Here is an 8,956-nt window from a genome sequence, read left to right as displayed (position 1 = left end):
CTCTGTTCAGAGAATGGTAATGGGTGCTACTTGGAAACTTTATACAGTCCTTATACTCAAGATTTAATTGGAGAAACTAAGTCTATGTGCAAGAAAAAAAGTCTGTTAGGAATAAACATAGGAATAAAACCTATAGATTAAATATATTAATAATAATTATTATTATAATCATAGCTAAAATTCACAGAGTGCTTACTATATGCCAGGTACTCTCCTAAGTGCTTTGATGGATATTAACTAATTTAATGTTTTCCTAACTCTATAAGGTATTGCTGTTGTCTTCCCCATTTTGCAGTTGAGAAACCTGAGGAACTGAGAGGTTAAATGTCTTGTCTAGACTCACACAGTCAATAAGAATAAGATCATATAATGAGCACAAAGTGGCACTGGGGGCTTAGCAACGAAGCCTTTCTGCAGGAGGCGAGTTGAGATGTGGCCTGCCCCATCACTGAGGCAGAGACCATCTGCTGGCCATCACTGGGGGTGGTAAACGAAGCTGTGGAGAGCCCGCTAACATGATGATGTGTGATCTGGCTGGCACGTGACACCACAGCCTTCCCAGAGAATGTGCCAGCTGGATTCTAAAGTTCCTTTGCTTCAAGTACTCAATATGTGACAGACTTAAGTCTTCAATGGAAGTCTCTCCCCTTCTCCTAACAAGCTCAAAGTAGAACTGGCCATCTTCTTGACACACAAATGCCGACTTTCAATTTTGAAAAAGCCCAGTGAATTACCTTTGAGAAAGTAACTACCCGTTGTGGTAGAGAGGAAGTTACAATGGTAAATAGCTAGATAACTGAATGTACTCTCTCAGCACTGAGTGTCCACTCTGCCAAGAACTGTTTGGACTCCTGAGGACTCAGCAGTGAACAAGGCAGATAGAAGTCCCAGTCCTCGTGGAGCTGCCATTCTAATGGGGAGAGACAGTAAAACAAAGAAGTAAGAGATAGTGAGGAGTGACCAGGGGAAACAAAGCAGGAGAGGGGATGGAGCTTTGGGAAAGGGAGGGCACTTGAGTGCAGGAGAACCCTTAGTTCTGATGATTCTCTCTTCAGTTTCCTCACTTTCTCACGAAGTAGCCTCTCAAATCACCTGTCAGGGACCCTTGCAACACTGGGCCAGGGAAAGTGTGGACCCTGGTGGGTGGGGTAAGGGAGACACAATTCAGTTCCTACAGTCTGCAATCTACTGTGGAGATTGAATCATGGAGGCAGGGGGACTATTTTATGTCAATATTCAATCGGTGTAGCTATTTGTGCAGACATTTCCTTGTTTCATTATATCCCACATGAGTTTTCCCATATACCTATTTAAAGAGTACACGGTTTGGTAGCATTTTGAGTTAATATTTCTATCTCTGAGCAAACCTTTGCATTTGAAAACTCTGTGTAAACGATGAGATGAAACATTACAAGAAAACAGAGTTTGTTGATAGCAAAATCTCAGAAAATTGGACTGGTTAGGTTAAGATCGACATGGCCAAAACTGTATTCATTATGTTTCTTGGAAGGGATTTTCTCCTTTGAGGAGAAAAGCAGATCAGTTCTATTAAACTTATATTTTCTTCTCTGGAAAGTTAGATTAAGGTTCAGTGTCAAACATAACATGCAGCTTAGAATATCAGAAGCTGCCCCACTTCCCTTTCCTCCACACCCACACCACGTGCAGCTGTGTACCCTCTGCTCCTTGCTAGCAGAGCTGTGGCACCATGTCTAGTCTGCTTCCTGCTGGGGCCCACAGTCCATTTTCCTGTGTCCTGCTTCCTCTGTTTTCCTCTTCTGAGATCCTAAGTAGCCTTCCAGAATCTTGATTGGATTTACCTGAGTCCACACTGCTGTTATCCCCTGCCCCTCTTTTACTCTGTGAAATATCCTTTATGCTCTTTCTTACTTTAGTAACCTTTAGTGACAAGATTGGTCTGTGTGTAAAAACGCATCAGTTTTGTAATGTACCCCTTATTGCTCCCCTCAAAACTTCTCCACTCTTATGAGGCTTAATTGCCTACATTTAATTGTCAGAGGTAATATTCACTTTTTAAAATGCAATGATCATTAAGATTTTAATAAATGATTTAATATCTATAATGTAGATTCAAATATATAAAACTGATTCAATGTCTTAACTCCTAAAGTTTTCTTATAAAATGAAACAGTTAAGTATTGCCTAGAAGTAACACCCACACATGCATCTTGCTCTATCGTGCTTCCTTCAGGTTCTCTGTTTTCTGTTAGCAATGAACTGATACATTTATCATGAAGCACAAGTGAGAAAGAGAAAAAAAAAAGAGAAAAAGAAAAGCATTACTGTAGGAATCCTGGAAAGAACCATGTTTATATTTATTTATCTTCCTCAGAGGAACTCCCAGACATGAGGCTTACATGTCTGGGAGTTCCCCCAATTCACAGCTCCCCCAAGTCACAACTAGCAAACCTCCAGAATTCCTCTCTTCCATCCCTCTAGCTGTTGTCCCCTGTTGCATAGGTTTTTCATCTGTCTCTAAAGAAGGAGGAACTACACCTTGACCTTGACTCAAAAAATACAGCAGATGTGAAATTCTTTTAATGATAGAGAAGGTATTGAGCTATGTATAAATACTTCATATTTGATTTGAACATTGTATCTCATCAGTAGATGACACGTATTTAGTTATATAATTGACAAACAAAAAAATGTGGTCCTACAACACTCTTGGCTTGTTTAATTCTGAGAAAGGGCATCCAGAGTAGAGTTCAGGAGTATCCTCTTCCCCAGATATCTGCAGAGTGAAATTGAGTGTTTGATGCCCACAATTTAACTGTTGACAAGTGTTAACTGTTGACAAGTATTGAACAGCTCAGCACTGTGCTAAGCTCCAGGAATATAAGGATGTGTAAGGCATGGCCCAGAGGGATTCCCAGTGTAGTGGGGAAGCAGATACAGAATCAGCTAAGTAGTAATAGTAGAGTGAGCATTGTAATATAGGTATAAACACAGAACAGGGAGGGCTGAAAGCTGCAGGACTTGGCAGGGGAGTCAGACTTTCATCACTCAGAGAGGGCAGAGAGCAGTCAATGGAAGGGCATGGAAGCTGCCTGTTTGCTTTGCCTGGAAGGTAGTGGGAAGAGACAAGAGAAGATTCTGGAGGAGTAGCTATCTCCTGTGCTAAGGAGACCTATAGGAAAAGGTGGCTGGTGGAGCTTTATCAGCAGGGGAAAGAGACATGATAAAGAAAAAAACTTAATTGGGAAGATAATGTTACACAGTCCAAGCTTGTACTGCTTACTGTACAACAGGCCAATAAACTGAGAAATGAGTTGTTGGGGTGAGGAGTAGCAACTTTATTCAGAAAGCCAGCAGACCAAGAAAATAGTGGACTAGTGTCCCAAAGAACCATCTTCCCTGAGTTAGAATTCAAGCTTCTTTTATACTGGGGGTGCATTTGGTTCTGCAATTTCTTGGTGCCAGAATCCTTTGTTCTTGCAGAGGTCCAGTCACAATGATCCTATAAACTTCCAACAAGACAAATGTTTTTCTCTGTTTTGCAACTTTTTATCTCCATGTGAATGGAAAAGTGTTATATATTTAAAGGTCAGAGCCTTGTGAATGAGCTATCCTGTATATTTCAGGCTATAGGCAACATTCTTAACTTGTAGCCAAAGCAATAGAATACAAGGTTTAAAGAAAAAGAAACAGATCCAACATGAAGTTAGATTTGTTCTTGCCTATTACAATAAGTCTGGTGGCAGTTAGAAGGCAATAGACTAGAAATGGATAGTGTGAGGTAACTCTGCATAGTCTCTTGGCAAGATCTGATGAGGGTCTGAACCACAATCTGCGCATTTAGTGCCCACTCTGCTGGAAGTTCACCACCTTCCAGATTAGCTTTAAATTTTATGACCACCTTAATAGAAAAAAGAAAGTCTGGGTAGAGAAAAACAGCCTAGGAGAATTGAGTGAGCAAGTGTTAAGTGAAAGGGCCTTGACCAGGCTTCCTTCTTTGAACTGAATTCATTAGAGAAATTTGAGAAACTGGAGTTTCAAAGAACTTGAAACTGGCGTTTCCCCTTCTCCGCCTCTAGTCAGCTTTTAATTTGCTCTTAGCTATTAAGCTGATAGAAGAAAAAAGCTGTCTTTCAGCAGTTGAAGTCAGCCAATGAGAAGAGCTTCGAATCAGGCATTCAGAGGAGGCAGCACCTCCTGCCCAGACCTCCTGGGAGGCAAGGTTCAGTTTATAAGACGGACAGGAATAAACTTGTGAAGTTTTCTTACTTGTCAAAGCACCTTTAAATAATCCACGCCTGCAGTAGTTTCATCTTCAGGCAAGAGAAAGTGAAAATGGCCCCAAAAGGTGCAACATCTCAAATAAACACTATAAAATGAGGGACACTTGCCTTTAAAGTTGAAGTGCCTCAAGCAGGCAAACGACATTTATATTGTGCTATTAATAGGTTTGTCTTTCCTTGTCTGTGATGATTGTTCTTTGAGACACAAATAAAAACAAAGCGAATCGCATCCAACTATTCTAAAAAGAAAAGATGATCTGATTTTTTTTCTATTTTTGGTCATTTTATGGTTCAAAAAAGGGTTTTCTTTTTCAATTGCTAGGAAACAGGTGGAAAAGTTGCATTTCTGAGACTGATATGCAGTCTTGGTAATGAGTTTTGTGGTGCAGTGCTGGTGGTAGTGATTTAGTTAGCAAAAAGCCCTGCCTGTGTTCCAGGCTTCTGGAGAGTACTACGGCTGTCAGACTAGCTCAGAGGATAGTGCAGGGCTGTCAGCAGTGTTGCAGGTCTCTTTCTGCCACATAAACCCCTTCCTTTTAATACAAACAGCAAGACTATCCTGTTCAGTAGTTGACTAATGACTGTGTGCACTGAAATGCAATGAGGATGAAGCAGTTGATGCATTTGTGACTCGGTGTCCCACTGAATTCCAGTTTTCTCCTCTCCATGTGGTCAAACAGGAAACAACATTGCATCAGGAAAGAATCTGAAGGTGCCATCCAGTAGCTGTGCCTCACGTCACTGACTGCCCTCAGTCAGAAATCTAGACCTGCAACTTTAGAGGGTGGGTCTCTGAAAGAATTTCAGAGCTTACACAGAGCTGAGGTGTGTTGCTCTCTGATGAGAACAAAGCTGGCTGGAGCACTGAGAGTCTGGCTCTGTCTCTTCACAACCAAGGGGCATCTTTGTGGACTGAAGTTTCAGAAAGGTAGGCACCATCTTGTGGATGTTGTTACTATTTGAGAAACTTCAAAACCAAGTTGGCCTTGGCTGTGTGTGTGTGTGTGTGTGTGTGTGTGTGTGTGTGAGAGAGAGAGAGAGAGAGAGAGAGAGAGAGAGAGAGAGAGAGAGAGAAATGATGAAAATGTTTGTTTTTGGCCTGATTGTGGGAGAGATACAGAAAAGAGAGCTTTGAAGCCATTTGCTTGATGAGTTTTACTTCAGAAGTCTTTAGTAGTGGAGAGTCAATGTTGAATGCAAACTTCTAACTTGTATTACTTGCTCTTTGGCGAGTTTAAACTGATTCACTGAAGGGACAGGAAGAATTGTTCAGAGAGTGAAATCACATGAGGCTGAATGCTCAATCGGCATAGCTTGGTTTATTTTGAAAGCCTTGACTCAAGCTGAAATGCAAAGGGTGACCAAGGATCTCCAGGCAGCATAGCAAAAGCCATTTCAGAATGTCTTAAATTTGGAACAAGGCAGAATTTTCTCATCTCACAGTAAGAAGGTTTTCTAAGCTGGTTCTGTCTTAAGGGAGATAGTCTAAATGTCATGTCCAGAAGACATTAGGTGATTAATTCTAAAACTACCAGCTTTGTGAAGAAAAACGAAACAAAAACAAAACTTTATTTTTTCTAACCCATGTTTAGTGAAGATGTTCTTTTAAGCAATTTTATTTCCTGAAAAGCCTTACACAGAGCAAAGGAAAGAAACCTTTGGGACTCACCAGATGATGAATATTAATTTATTCATTAATCTATAATGTCCAAGGTCCTTCTCTACCATGAGTAAGGATTCAGACTTTAAACACCTTTCATTCCTCTCCCCTACAAGTCTTTTTTAAAAAGGGGGTTTCCGCTTAAAATTTCATCAGTAGGATTGCTGGACAAAGGGACAAATTCTTGAAGGGGAAAATAGGCATATGTTCATACTGACAGTAATTGTATAGTCTTCCCATTAAAAATATTCTGTCTTTTCTAAAAGCAATCAAATTTATATAAGTTTGAAGATAATTCTGGGTTAGCAATAATCTGCACTTTTTGGGTTCTTGCTGTATGTATATGCATTTCCCATTTAATTCAGTGAGACAAGACTCATCTTATGCAGTTTTCAGATAAGGATATTTAGGCTCAGTGAGATTTTAGCAGTATAATAGGGAAGTGAGAAAGCCAGAACTCTGTTGCCTTCCTACACACAGATATATATATATATAATCATATATATATATATGATTGGAGCCTTCTATTCTCCTATTGTATTCCATCAGCCCTTTACAGAGTCCTTGTCACCTGGAGGTGTTTCTGAATCCAAAATAATATGCAAAATATGTTAATTTGGTGTCATAGCAAAAGATCAAGAGCCAATCTATAATTTGCTTCTACTCTTGGGGTGAAGGCATGATGAAGTAGACTGAACATAGGCTAGAAAGGCAGACAGACCTAGATTTGAATAGCTCCTTCCTGATTACTAATTATGTGACCTAGGCAAGTCAGTGAAATTCTTCAAACCTCACTTTCCTTATTTATAAGCTATTTATTATAACGTCCATCACATGGCATTGTTTGTTTTAAGGAATAGAGAGACAAGTTATGCAGTGTGTCATCTGCATGACTGAAAAATGGTAGGCTTTCGATAAATAGTAGTCGTTTCTCCAATTATTTGTTGATGCTTTGTCAGGCTAGATCCTGTTCTGGGCATGGGGATATCAGCAGTGAACAACGGAGGCAAGAACCTGCCCTCATGGAGCTGCCTGGTGCTTGTTTATTATAACATCGTGTGATTGACTTTCTTTGAATATCACGTTGTAATTATTGAGATCCTTTATAGTGGTTACCATCCAGCTTTGACATAGCCTCTGAAGCAGGGTAGTGAAAGTCCTGTGCCAAGATTCCCCTAAAGCATAGTAAAATCAGGCAAAAAGCAAGAACATCAGATACTTGTTTTACAAAAGTCAGTTTGTTGTGCTAATCACTTCAGAGTTAGAGGTCAGGAAAGATGTGTTTTTATGCACACATTCACACACACACACACACACACACACACACACACACACACACACAGAGTTCATCTGAGTTTTCCTGGGCTCCCAAAGCCATAGCAGAAACCTTGTTGGCAGGGTGCATGTGGGAGGAGTGTCTGGCTCCAAGAACTCATGGAACAGAGTATATAGTGTGGCAACCATTCATTTGCTTTGGGCCCCAGGCCATCTACTCAGGAGCCTTGGGCTTTCCAAGGCCTCCATAGTGTGAATTTAGGGATGCAATACAAAGCTTGAACTGGAGATAATATACCTTTATAAAGACAGATTCAGGACAAGAGTGATTGATTTATTTACTGGCTAAAAGCCTGGAGTTAAGTAAGCCAGTTGGCATCAGGAATGGCGTTTCAGCATCTGTCCCTAACTTTGCATCCCAATGAACTGCAGATCATAGGAGAGAGATAGGAGAGGAACACAGGGAAGCTCCCTCTGGAATCAAATGCAATTGTATTCTTCCTTTTCCTGGAGACACCTGCGCACACAATACCACTGACTTTATTGGTCTTACACATTGTGAGTTTGTTTTTATTTAGCTGGTAGAACCAGAATGATTGAAGAAATCTTTGTGTCATCCCAGACAGACCAGACAATTGGCACTCTGAAAGAAGACTTTCTTAAGTGGCAGGACTTACTTTCCTAAGCCCAGTGCAACAACCAATCTCATCATTTTATGGGCCATACTATATATTGCCTTAAGATTGTGTCTTATAGCAAGGATTTTAAATGATGAAAATATAAACTAAATTAAAAGCCTAATTAGAATAAATTAGGGTTTAGGTATAAAAACATCAAACAGCACGTAGATGGAGAGATTAAGAACCTTTGACCTTGGGACTTCCCTGGTGGTCCAGAGGGTGAGATTCCACACTCCCAATGCAGGGGGCCTGGGTTCAATCCCTGATTGGAGAACTAGATCCCGCATGCATGCCACAACCAAGAAGTCTGCAAGTCTCAATGAAGAGCCCGCGTGCTGCAACTAAGACTCAGCACAGCCAAAATAAATAAATATTTTTTTAAAAAAGAACCTTTGACCTTATACAACACTGTAACAGCCTAAATTTTCCCCAGGAATTTCTGTGGATAGGGGACAGACGTTCCATTGTAAATGGACTTCAGCAATCACTGTATTTTTGAAACAGTTAAATTATTTCCAAATTTCATTATTATCAGACCTTAAAGTCTGAGGAAGCCCATTAACAAGTAGAAGAGGGCTGTGTGAGAGGGAGTTTGACCTTGAGACACATTTCCCCTTTCCCAAGTAGGAGGATTTAAAATTTCTCAGGCAGGGAGTGTTTACATGCTGCTCAAATATAAAGTTAAAGGGTTTTGGTTCATTTAAAAAACCATTTCCTCTTTTTTTCTTTTTGCCAACCTGGTTGCTGGAAAGTCTGTGGAGGGTATCTGTACAGCATTCTAAGGAGTGTGAACTGAACAGACCAGAGGCCTTACGCATAGCTGGCATTCGGTTTACAGAAGTTCCAATTCAATGGAAACTTTCCTTTTTTTTTTTTCCTGAATTTTATCTTCAGGAAATACCAGGAAACTAATACATTTAACCAAAATTTCCAAATTCGTCTGCTCAATATTGGTACACACAAACACACACCACACAGACACACAGATGCACATACACACACACGACATAGACACAGATACACACAGACATACACATACACACACTACACAGACACACACACACGTTCGTGTGCATGTG

General features: G+C 40.4%; 1 protein-coding gene across 1 annotated transcript in view; it reads left to right on the top strand.

Moving 5' to 3' along the window:
• The first annotated feature begins 5,150 nt into the window (after positions 1 to 5,150).
• Positions 5,151 to 8,956, top strand: part of CERS3 (ceramide synthase 3) — a 121,565-nt gene continuing 117,759 nt past the window's right edge. The window contains exon 1 of the mRNA XM_032623620.1: positions 5,151 to 5,190. The gene's annotated coding sequence lies outside the window, so the exon portion shown is untranslated. The remainder of the gene's footprint in view (positions 5,191 to 8,956) is intronic.

This window comes from Phocoena sinus, chromosome 2 (genome assembly GCF_008692025.1).
Source record: "Phocoena sinus isolate mPhoSin1 chromosome 2, mPhoSin1.pri, whole genome shotgun sequence".
Lineage (NCBI taxonomy): Eukaryota > Metazoa > Chordata > Mammalia > Artiodactyla > Phocoenidae > Phocoena > Phocoena sinus.
This window is presented reverse-complemented; position numbering and strand designations above follow the sequence as displayed.